A 12,133-nucleotide genomic window follows, 5' to 3' on the forward strand; every position below is an offset into this window, starting at 1 on the left:
AGCCTCAACAGCCATATATGTGCCCGTGACGCTAGAAGTTTGGCCAAGCCGATTGGACACTTTTTTCGTCTCTAGCGACATTTGATGACCATCACTTTCCTAGCGTCGACGATGATGTCACACACATTACAGACGTTATTCTTACAGCTGCGGAACGTTCAATACCACGCACCTCCGCATTGCCCCGGCGCCCCCCATTTCCTTGGTGGAACGTGGCATGCCGTGACGCAATACGTGAGCGGCGACGTGCTCTTCGCGTTTTCCGCCACCATCCTACTTTGGACAACTGTATCCGCTATAAGCAGTTCCGAGCGTGATGCCGTCGCGTCATCTGCGATAGCAAGAAGGAAAGCTGGGAATTCTTTACTAGCTCATTTAACACCTTCACTCCCTCCTTGGAAGTTTGGAGTCGGATTCGACGGTTCTCAGGCACGCTTAGTTTCTCCCCGGTCTCTGGGCTCACTGTCGCGCATGATACATTAGTGGACCCCATCGCAATTTCTAACTCATTGGGTCAACACTTCGCTGAGATTTCGAGCTCTTCAAATTACCCGCCAGCGTTTCTCCCGAAGAAACGTGCACCGGAAGTGCGACCTCTTGCTTTCTGCTCTCAAAATCGCGAAAGATACAATACTGTTTTCTCCATGCGGGAACTCCAACATGCACTCTCTTCTTCTCGCTCCTCCGCCCCAGGACCAGATGGTATCCACATCCAAATGTTGCTGCATTTATCATACCACAGTCTGCTTTACCTCCTTCGCCTTTATAATCGAATTTGGACCGACAGTACTTTTCCCAGACGATGGCGGGAAGCTATCGTTGTTCCTGTTCCGAAACCTGGAAAGGACAAACATCTCCCCTCTAGCTATCGCCCCATTTCTCTCACGAGTAGTGTATGTAAGGTTTTGGAGCGTATGGTGAATTGCCGTTTAGCTTGGTGGCTGGAGTCCCGCAGTCTTTTAACACCTGCCCAATACGGTTTCCGAAAGCATCATTCTGCAGTTGACCATCGTGTTGCTCTATCTACTTATATCATGAACAATTTTCTCTGGAAACGCCAAACAGTAGCAATATTTTTTGCTCTGGAGAGAGCATACGATACCTGTTGGAGGACAGGCATCCTCCGCACACTGTTCTCTTGGGGCTTTCGAGGTCGGCTGCCCCTTTTTCTTCACGAATTTATGGCAGAGCGCACATTTAGAGTGCGGTTTGCCATTGCCATTAATCCGATTATGGATTGTCTCCTTCCTGATGTCTCAGGCTCCCTCTTTGTGGACGATTTTGCGATCTACTACAGCTCTCAATGGACCAGCCTTCTTGAATGAAGTCTTCAAGGATGTCTCGATCGCCTCCACTCTTGGAGCATCGAAACCGGCTTCCGTTTTCTCCCAGTAAGACCGTTTGTGTTAATTTTTGGTGACGTAAGGCATTTCTTCCACCCTCGTTACATCTAGGACCTGTCAACCTTCCGTTTTCGGATGGCGCTAAATTCTTGGGTCTTATGTTTGAAGAAAACTGTGCTTTTCCTCCCACGTTTCCTATCTTTTGGCTCGCTGTCTGCGATCCCTCAACACCCTCCGTGTCCTGAATGGTACCTCCTGGGGAGCGGACCGAGTGGTCCTTCTCTGCCTCTATCGCGCCTTAGTGCGCTCGAAATTGGACTATGGAAGCATAGTTTACTCCTCTGCTCGGCCGTCTATTCTTCGGCGTCTCGACTCTATCCACCACCGTGGATTACTTTTAGTTTCTGGAGCTTTTTACACCAGCCCTGTGGAAAGCCTTTATGCTGAGACTGCTGAACCTTCGCTGTCCAATCGGCGAGCTGTCCTTCTGAGTCGTTATGCTAGCCATCTGTCTTCCATGCCTGCTAATCCGGCCCATGACATTTTTTTCGACGCCTCCTGGGATGTAGGGTATGCAGGCCGCCCTTCCTCCCTAATACCACCGGGAGTCCGCTTCCGTCAACTGCTCCATTCTCTTTCCTTCTGCTTTACTAAAACCTTGTTGACAACTTGGGGTACAGCACCACGTTGGCTCACGCCCCCCCCCCCCCCCCACGCCCGCCTGACCCCGCCCCTGTGGGTCCGGGGTAAGAATAGGCCCGAGGTATTCCTGCCTGTCGTAAGAGCCAACTAAAAGGAGTTTCAACCGTTTCGGCATTCCATGTGATGGTCCCCCTTGGGGTTTGACCTCCATTTTTCAAAATTCTACAGAAGTACGAGCATTTTGGGGAAGGACGCCTTACGTGGTGTACCACTGGCCACTGGTCCTCAGTGCACTAAGACCTTGGCACTCAGCATTGTAACGGCGTTGTAACCATACCCACTATTCCTCAAATTGGGCCTAAACGCCTAATGGGTTGTACAAGTTATGCCCATAGTGCGTCCCCATCTGCACCTACGATCATGATGGACTTTCCATGGCACCCGAAATCCAGCACGGTAGCCAGCCCATTGTGGTGGGGTCGTCATGTACCCTCTAGGTTGTAGCCCCCTGACAACACAGGGATCGTACTGCCGATACCTGAGCTGCACCCTCCCCACATCGGCCAAGGAGTAGATGCCCGTCTCCTTGGGGCATCAGGACTCCCGGCAACGGTAATCCTGCCAGGTGGCTCTTGCCGAGGCTGGGTGGCGCCCGTGGGGAGAGCCCCTGGTCGGAGTGGGTGGTATCGGGGCGGACGTTTCACAGATGAAACATCAACATGTATCAGGTCGCTCTGGGGCCGAGTCTTTTAAAAAGAAAGTTTCTGTCTCTGGTTCTGGTTCTCCTGCCCTTTCCCCCTTGGCCACTCCCTGGGAGGAAGGACAGGCCCGCCGGCTTGGGGCGAAGTACTTCCCCCGCTATTTGGTCAGTTCTTGAACCGATGGGGGGACGTTCGCCACCTCCAAGCCCATGTTCTTTGTTCAGCACATCGAGGACATCTTCGGGGAAATCGAGGCTCTCAGTAAAATGCGTTCGGGGTCCGTTCTTATAAAGACCACCTCTGCCACACAGTCGGCGGCGCTCCAGGTGTGCGACCGATTAGGGGACATCCCAGTGTCCATTGTCCCGCATCTGGCACTGAATAGGACGCAGGGGGTTATTTTTCATCGGGACCTCCTGCTGCAATCTGATGAGGAGCTCTGGGCCAACCTGGAGTGCCGAGGCGTGCATTTCATCCGGCAAGTCCAGCGCGGCCCCAAAGACCGTCGCATCGACACCGGGGCCTTTTTCCTCGCCTTCGAGGGAGACGTTCTCCCGGAGAAGGTAAAGGTGATGTGCTACCGGTGTGACGTGTGACCTTACGTCCCGCCTCCTATGCGCTGCTTTCGGTGTTTGCGCTTTGGGCACATGTCGTCACTGTGTGAGGCTGAGCCCCTTTGTGGCGATTGTGGACGTCCTCTTCATGAGGAACATACATGCACGCCACCACCTCGGTGCGTTAATTGTCGTGGCATCCACTCGCCTAGATCCTTAGACTGCCCCGTGTATCAGAAGGATAAGAAGATTCAAGAACTCAAAACTTTGGATCGTCTCTCTTATTCTGAGGCCAGGAAGAAGTATGACCGCCTCCATCCCGTGACGTTGACAACTTCGTTTGCCTCAGTCGTGTTCACTCCTTCAACAGTATCCTCACCCCTATCCACCTCCTCCCCCCATCCGGGGTCTATACCTCCGCCTCCCAAATCCCTCCCTTCCAAATCCTCCTCCCCCGCGGCCCCCGCCCCCTCTGCCCTCTGCCCCAAAGGCCCCCCTCACCCCTCGCCCCCTCATCAGGGAAAGGTTCCGGACCCCGGCTTCCGAGGTCCGGCGTTCCAAAACGGACCCTGCGCATGAGGACCTTCTTCAGGTCCAGCCCACAATCCTTGTGCCTCCTCGGACTTCCAAGAAGGCCTCCAGGAAGAAGTCTCTATCCCCCTCTCCACCCCGGCACGTTTTGTGTGACGCTCCATCCGTGAGTCGCTGCTCCCGGCCGTCCTCAGTTTCGCCGGGACACTCTGCTGCCATGCGCTCAGCTGGCCTCTCATCGGCAAATGATGCTGCCCCTCCTACGCTACCCGGGACAGCGGCCGCAGCTGGCGACGACTTGATGGAACAGGATCTGCCTCCCGCCGGTTGTAGCGTTGTTCCCTCGAAACCTGGCCCTCTGCGGCCGTCGAGGTGACCAGCTCTTCCCCCGTCTTGTTCCCCCAACTTTTTGACTAGCGATGGCCTTGTTACATTGGAACATAAGAGGTATTCGATCTAATCTGGAGGAATTACAACTGCTCCTCCGCCTGCACTGTCCGCTCGTCCTTGGTCTCCAGGAAACCAAGTTGCGCCCGACTGACCATATTGCCTTTACCCACTATACCTCGGAGCGGTATGACCTCACCCCTGTGGACGGTATTCCAGCTCATGGTGGGGTCATGCTGCTCGTTCGGGACGATGTCTGTTACCATCCCATCCCATTGACCATCCCACTCCAAGCAATAGCTGTCCGTATTACTCTTTCTGCCTTTACTTTTTCAGTTTGTACCGTCTACACTCCATCGTCATCCGCAGTTAGTCGGGCTGACATGATGCACCTGATTGTTCAGCTTCCTCCGCCGTTTTTATTGTTTGGCGACTTCAATGCCCATCATCCCCTTTGGGGCTCTCCTGCATCCTGTCAAAGAGGCTCCCTCTTGGCGGGTGTCTTCAACCATCTCAATCTTGTGTGCCTCAATACTGGCGCCCCGACTTTGCTCTCGGACTCTACTCATACCTACTCCCACTTGGACCTTTCGATCTGTTCTACCACTCTTGCCCGTCGGTTCGAGTGGTATGTCCTTTCTGACACCTATTCGAGCGACCACTTCCCCTGTGTCGTTCGTCTCCTGCACCACACCCCATCCCCACGTCCTTCGAGCTGGAACATACCGAAAGCTGACTGGGGACTTTACTCCTCCCTGGCGGCCTTTCCGGACCATGATTTTCTCAGTTGTGACAGTCGGGTCGAATACCTCACGGCTGTTATCATCAATGCTGCCGAACATTCCATTCCTCATACTACCTCTTCTTCACGTCGCGTTTCTGTCCCCTGGTGGAATGAGGCTTGTAGAGACGCTATCCGTGCTCGACGACGTGCTTTACGCACCTGTCGCCGCCATCCTACGTTGGCGAATTGTATTGGATACAAACGACTCCGAGCGCAATGCCGTAGAGTCATCAAAGACAGCAAAAAAGCTTGTTGGGCCTCTTTCACCAACTCCTTTAACAGTTTTACTCCCTCTTCTTTCGTTTCGGGTGGCCTGCGCCGGCTGTCGGGCAATAAGGCCCACTCCTCGGTACCTGGTCCTGACCTCAGGTAATGAGGTCCTTGTTGATTCTGTGGCTGTCTCCAACGCCTTCGGCCGCTTTTTCGTGGAGGTTCCAAGCTCCGCCCATTACCACCCTGCCTTCCTTCCCAGGAAAGAGGCAGAAGAGGCTCGGCGACCTTCCTTCCACTCGCTGAATCTGGAAAATTATAATGCCTCCTTTATTATGCGGGAACTCGAACGTGCGCTTGCACTGTCCCGGTCCTCTGCTCCGGGGCCAGATGCCGTTCACGTTCAGATGCTGGCACACCTTTCTCTGGCGGGCAAAAGCTTCCTTCTTCGCACCTACAATCGCGTCTGGACCGAAGGTCAGGTCCCCATGCGTTGGCGTGACGCCGTCGTTGTTCCTATACCCAAACCTGGGAAGGATAGACACCTTCCTTCTAGTTACCGCCCCATTTCTCTTACAAGCTGTGTCTGTAAGGTGATGGAGCGCATGGTTAACGCTCGGTTAGTCTGGATTCTTGAATCTCGACGGCTACTTACCAATGTCCAATGCGGCTTTCATCGCCGCCGCTCCGCTGTTGACCACCTTGTGACCTTGTCGACATTCATCATGAACAACTTTTTGTGAAAGCGCCAAACGGTAGCCGTGTTCTTCGATTTGGAGAAGGCTTATGATACCTGTTGGAGAGGAGGTATCCTCCGCACTATGCACAGGTGGGGTCTACGTGGTCGCCTGCCCCTTTTTATTGATTCCTTTTTAACAGATCGAAAGTTTAGGGTACTTGTGGGTTCCGTATTGTCCGACGTCTTGCTGCAGGAGAACGGAGTGCCTCAGGGCTCCGTCTTGAGCGTAGCCCTTTTTGCCATCACGATCAATCCATTTATGGATTGCATTCCACCTAATGTCTCAGGCTCTCTCTTTGTCGATGACTTCGCGATCTACTGCAGTGCCCAGAGAACATGCCTCCTGGAGCGCTGCCTTCAGCGTTGTCTAGACAGCCTGTACTCATGGAGTGTGGCAAATGGCTTCCAGTTCTCTGAAGAGAAGACGGTTTGTATCAACTTTTGGCGATATAAAGCGTTCCTTCCACCATCCTTACATCTCGGTCCCGTTGTTCTCCCATTCGTAGAAACAACTAAGTTTCTAGGGCTCACATTGGACAGGAAACTTTGTTGGTCTCTGCACGTCTCTTATTTGGCGGCCCGTTGTACATGTTCCCTTAATGTCCTCAGAGTTCTTAGTGGTTCATCTTGGGGAGCGGATCGCACTGTCCTGCTTCGCTTGTATCGGTCCATAGTCCGATCAAAGCTGGATTATGGGAGCTTCGTCTACTCGTCTGCTCGGCCATCCCTCTTACGCCGTCTCAACTCCATCCACCATCGGGGGTTACGTCTTGCGACCGGAGCCTTTTACACTAGTCCCGTCAAGAGTCTTTATACTGAAGCTGCCGAATTACCATTGATCTACCGGCGCGACGTACTGCTTTGTCGGTATGCCTGCCGGCTGTTGTCAATGCCCGATCACCCCTCTTATCAGTCCTTCTTCGCCGATTCTCTCAACCGACAGTACGGGTTGTATGTGTCTGCCCTGCTGCCCCCTGGAGTCCGCTTCCGTCGCCTGCTTCGACAATTGGATTTTGCCCTCCCTACCACCTTCAGAGAGGGTGAGAGCCCGACACCACCTTGGCTCCAGGCTCCGGTTCATATTTATCTTGACCTCAGCTCGCTCCCGAAGGAGGGTACTCCGGCTGCAGTGTATTGCTCACGGTTTGTCGAACTTCGTGCGCGACTTGCCAGTCACACCTTTATTTACACCGATGGCTCCAAAACTGACGATGGTGTCGGCTGTGCCTTTGTCGTCGGGGCCGTCACCTTTAAATACCGGCTCCTCGACCAATGTTCCAGCTTTACGGCCGAGCTTTTTGCTCTCCATCAGGCCGTTCAGTATGCCCGCCGCCACCGCCATTCATCGTATGTACTCTGCTCTGACTCACTCAGTGCTCTTCAGAGCCTTGGAGCTCCCTATCTGGTCCATCCTTTGGTGCAACGGATCCAGCAGTCTGTCCATTCTTTCGCTGATGATGGCTCTCCTGTCAGCTTTCTGTGGGTTCCCGAACATGTAGGAGTGCCTGGGAATGAGGCTGCTGTCCTCCTGCCTCGGCCAGCCTCCCATTGTGTCCCGTTGTTTGTAAGAGGCTTGTGTCGTCGTGGTGGGATACTTGGTCATCCCTTCAAGGAAACAAGCTCCGGGCAGTAAAACCGTTCCCAACTGCTTGGACAACCTCCTCCTGACTATCTCGGCGAGAAGAGGTCCTTCTGACCACGTTGCGGATTGGGCATTGCCGGTTTAGCCACCGCTACCTGCTCTCCGGTGACCCAGCCCCGCAGTGCCCTTGTGGTCAAGCATTAACAATGTGCCATGTTTTATTGTCGTGTCCCCGCTTTAGTCAATCTCGTATTGTCCTGTCCCTGCCATCTACTTTACCGGATGTTTTAGCTGATGACGCTCGAGCAGCTGCTCGTGTTCTTCGTTTTATAACTTTGACTGGCTTGTCCAAAGACATCTAACTCTTTTACTTATTTTATCTGCATCTTTGTAAGGACTTTTCTGGTGTCCCCCCCCCCCCCCCCCCCCCTCCCCTTGAGTTTTACTAGATTCTATGTGCTCTAACAATTGTGACTGGGCGCTAATGACCTCAGTAGTTGAGTGCCCTTAAAACCCAACAAAAAAATTAAAAAAACACCTTGGCTCCATCCCCGGATCTGCCCGCTCCGTGACCTTTGTCAATTTCCCAATGGTGGTACCCCTTCACTTGTTTATCGTCGGGCATTTCCTGCTCTATGTGCACAAATGAAGGAAGCCACATTTATTTACACTGATGGCTCGAAAACATCGTTAGGTGTAGGGAGTGCCTATATTGTTGGTCCACCGGATTCAGGACTGCCTGCGCTTGCTCCGTTTGGGGGGGGGGGGGGGGGCGTCTCTGTGGCGTTCCTCTGGCTCCCAGGACACGTTGGTATCTGTGGCAATGAGGCGGCCGATATAGCGGCCAAGGCTGCAGTCTCTCTTCTTCGGCCAGCTATTCGATCGATTCCCTTCGCCGATCTACGGAGTGTTTTATGTTGTAGTGTTGTTCTTTTATGGCACGCACATTGGTCGACACTTCCCCATAATAAATTGCGGGACGTGACAGCTCTTCCCTGTGCTTGGACCTCTTCCTCCCGAATGCGTCGTTGGGAGGAGGTAATTTTAACTAGACTCCGGATAGGGCACTGTCTTTTTAGCCATCGACATCTTTTAAGCGGCGATCCTCCCCCACTCTGTCCCCACTGCTCTCAGCTGTGGACGGTAAGACACCTTTTAATTAAGTGCCCCTATTTTACTCCGTTACACGCCCATCTACAGCTGTCGCCTGATATATCGTCCATTTTAGCAGATGACATGTGCTCGGCCGTTGCGTTCTCGAATTTATTAGTGCCAGTGAGATGACGTCAGTCATTTGAAGCTCTTTTTGGGGACAACCAACCCCTTTCTGTAGTAGATTTTTAAGCTTTCCTTCTGCTTTTAGTTTCTCCAATTTTTTGAGTTTCGTTCCCATTGCTGCTGCTTTCCAATTTAATTTTTTACCATTTCCTAAGTCACAGACTGGGTGCTAATGACCACAGCAGTTTTGCGCCAAAAAAAAAAAAAAAAAAGAAAATGTGCCAGCACTTCACATTTGCAGTGGCTTACCTCGCACTTGCATTGACCTGTGATCTTGCAATGTTAATCACTTAAATAAGTTACCTAGACAAATGTATTCCTGAAATTTTCTCTCTACATTGATTATTTTTTGGTGCAGCTTTTTTTTTTTTTTTTTTTTTTTTTTTTTTTTTTTTTTTCCCAGAAATTGAGTGTTTGTAAGCTGAAACATATTTATAGAGACAAAAGTAAAATCCAGCCCGAGAGACATAAAGTGTGTGAACATGTCATCGTTATGGTACCATTACATGGTTAGATGTCTGACTCCTGTGATGACTTAAGCTGAGAGAAACAGCTCCACTAGTCTTCGATCACTGGCCAGCTCATTCACCTGCTGTCATTGTGAGGAGATGTGAAAAAAAATTGTTTTGTCTTAAAGCAAATAAGAATTAATTCACCCACTGGATCAAGGCATCACACAATAATTTAAGGTTTATTTTCACCATTTTTTCTCCCATCAGTAATAAAACAGTGAAAACACATGGTTGGAATATCAACAATATAAGGAAAATGGTAGATTGCTACTCACCATAAAGATGACACACTGAGTTGCAGACAGGGACAATGAAAAAACTGTTACATATATAGGTTTCATCTAAAGCCTTCTTCACAAAAGAAAACACACCTTATGCACACTTCACAGCCACCTCCGGCAGCTTAGATCAGAGTGCAGCTGTCAAATTGAACAAAAGCAACAGTCTGGAGGAGGCGGGGAAGTGGAAGGGAGGGTATAGTGCAGGTACTAGATGAGGCATGACAAGACTGCAAGGTGCAGCATTGGGAGGCTGTGAGGGATGGAGATGATATTGGGCAGGTGTTAGGGAGCGGAGAAAATGAATGGGGAAGGGGAAAGGCAGGCGAGTACATTGGCAGAGGGTGGCACACAGTTAGGGTGAGGTGACATGAATTGGGAGGAGATGGTAGATCAGAGCGGTGTAGAAACTGTTGGGTTGAGGGTGTGGGAACAGTATGTTACTGTAGGTTGAGGCAGGGAAAATTTCAGAAGTGGAGAATGTGTTGAAACGATAACTCCCATCTGCATAGTTCAGAAAAGCTGCTGGTGGAGGGAGGGAAGAGATAATCCGGATTAGGGGAGGATCGAGATAACCTGGGTTGTGAAGCAGTCATGGAAATAAAGTATCTGTTAAGCTGAATGCTGTGCCGTTGGTTCACTTTGCTCTTGGCCACAGTTTGGCAACGGCCATTCATCCTGGTGGACAGTAGGTAGGTAGTCATACCAATATAAAAAGCTGTCCAATGATAGCAGTAGGGCTGATATATAATATGGCTGCTTTTATAGGTGGCCCAGCCGCTGATGGGTTATGATAAACCTGTGACAGAACTGGAATAGGAAGTGCTGAGTGGGTGAATTGGGCAGGTCTTTCACCTGGGTCTTTCACAGGGATACGCTCCCTGTGGCAAGGGTTTGGGGTTGGGGTATTTTACGGATGGATTAGTATGCTGTGGAGTTTGGGTGGGCAGTGAAATACCGCTTTAAGAGACATGAGGAAGACCTAGGGTAGGATGTTGCTCGTCTTTTGGGTGTATTGATAGGTAATGAAAGCCCTGACAAAGGATGTGGTTCATTTGTTCCAGTCCGGGCTGGTATTGAGTGACAAAAGGCACTTGTTCGTAGCTGGTTCTTGTGGAGCATTGGAGGTATATGGAGAAATGCCATGGGAGATCTGTTTTGGGGATTAGGTCTGGGGGATAGTGCCTCTCTGTGAAGGCCTCAGTGAGACCTTCAGCATACTATACAAAGGAGTTCTTGTCACTGCAGATACAAGTGATATCCAGGATGTATGGGAGGCATTTTTTGATATGGAAGGGATTACAGCAAACAGCAGGTACTATGGATGTTGCGGGATTTAATGTGAACAGAGGTGTGGATGCAGTCATCAGAGAGGAGGAAGTCATTGGCCAGGAAGGTGGCATACTGGGTTGTGGAGGACCATGTGGAGCAGATGGGAGATGTGGTGTTGGGTTTGTGAAGGAATTAGAATAGGGTGTCTTCGTCTTGAGTCCAGATCATGAAGATGTCAATAAACTTGAACCAGGCTAGGGAGGCAAGGAAGGTCTCCACTAGATGGGCCATAAACAGGCTTGCGTAGGAACTGCCATGTGGGACCCATGGCTGTGTCACGGATTTATGTAGTAGTAGTAGTAGTAGTAGTAGTAGTAGTAGTAGTAGTATGGTGTTAGGATGTAGTCCCCAAAAATCTGGGACGCACCATTGTAGCTGGTTATTATGTCCCCACTCATTGACCAACACCACTAACCAATTCCCCGAAATCTAGCCTCCCACGTCAGAAGATACCAACCACTTTCTTCACCAACTGTCCACCATTCCCAACCCTTTACCTCACGGATCCCCGCTCGTCACTGTAGACATCACTTCCCGATACACAAACATTCCTCATGCCAACAGTTTTGCCTCTATTGAACACTGCTTTTGCCAACGTGCTTCAGACTCCAAACCCATGATCTCATTTCTTATGAACCTTACTAACCTCAACCCAACACACAATTACTTCTCCTTTGAAGGGAAGGTATACAAATAAATTTGTGGCACAGCATAGGTACCGGCATGGCAGCCCTCCTATACCGACCTGTTTATGTGACATTTAGAGGAGACTTCCCTAGCCTCCCAAAACGCCAAACTCCTGGTGTGGTTCAGGTTCACTGATGATATCATTATGATGTGGACTCCGGGCCAAGACACTCCATCCTCATTCCTTCATAACCTCAGTACCTACTCTCTCATCACCTTCATCTGATCCTTCTCAATTCAGTCGGCCACCTTCCTAGACATTGACCACCTCCTCTTTGATGGCTCCATCCACACCTCTGTCCAGATGAAATCCAGCTACCTGCATTTAGACAGCTGTCATCCCTTCCACACCAAAAACTCCCACCTGCATAGTCTGTCACCCAGCAACAGTGTATCTGCAATGACAAGAACTCTCTTGTTTAGTATGCTGAAGGTCTCCAGAGGACTTCACAGTCAGTTACTATCCCCCAGACCTAGACCCCAAATAGATCTCCCTTGCCATTTCCCCTACACACCTGCAACCTTCCGACCACCCCAAAGAACCAGCTACAAATGTGTGCCTCCTTCATCACC

At 50.9% G+C, this 12,133-nt stretch overlaps 1 protein-coding gene across 1 annotated transcript in view; it reads left to right on the top strand.

Moving 5' to 3' along the window:
• Window positions 1-12,133, top strand: part of LOC126425309 (serine/threonine/tyrosine-interacting protein-like) — an 81,983-nt gene that overhangs the window by 13,812 nt on the left and 56,038 nt on the right. The window lies entirely within an intron of this gene.

The sequence above is a fragment of the Schistocerca serialis genome, chromosome 10 (assembly GCF_023864345.2).
Source record: "Schistocerca serialis cubense isolate TAMUIC-IGC-003099 chromosome 10, iqSchSeri2.2, whole genome shotgun sequence".
Lineage (NCBI taxonomy): Eukaryota > Metazoa > Arthropoda > Insecta > Orthoptera > Acrididae > Schistocerca > Schistocerca serialis.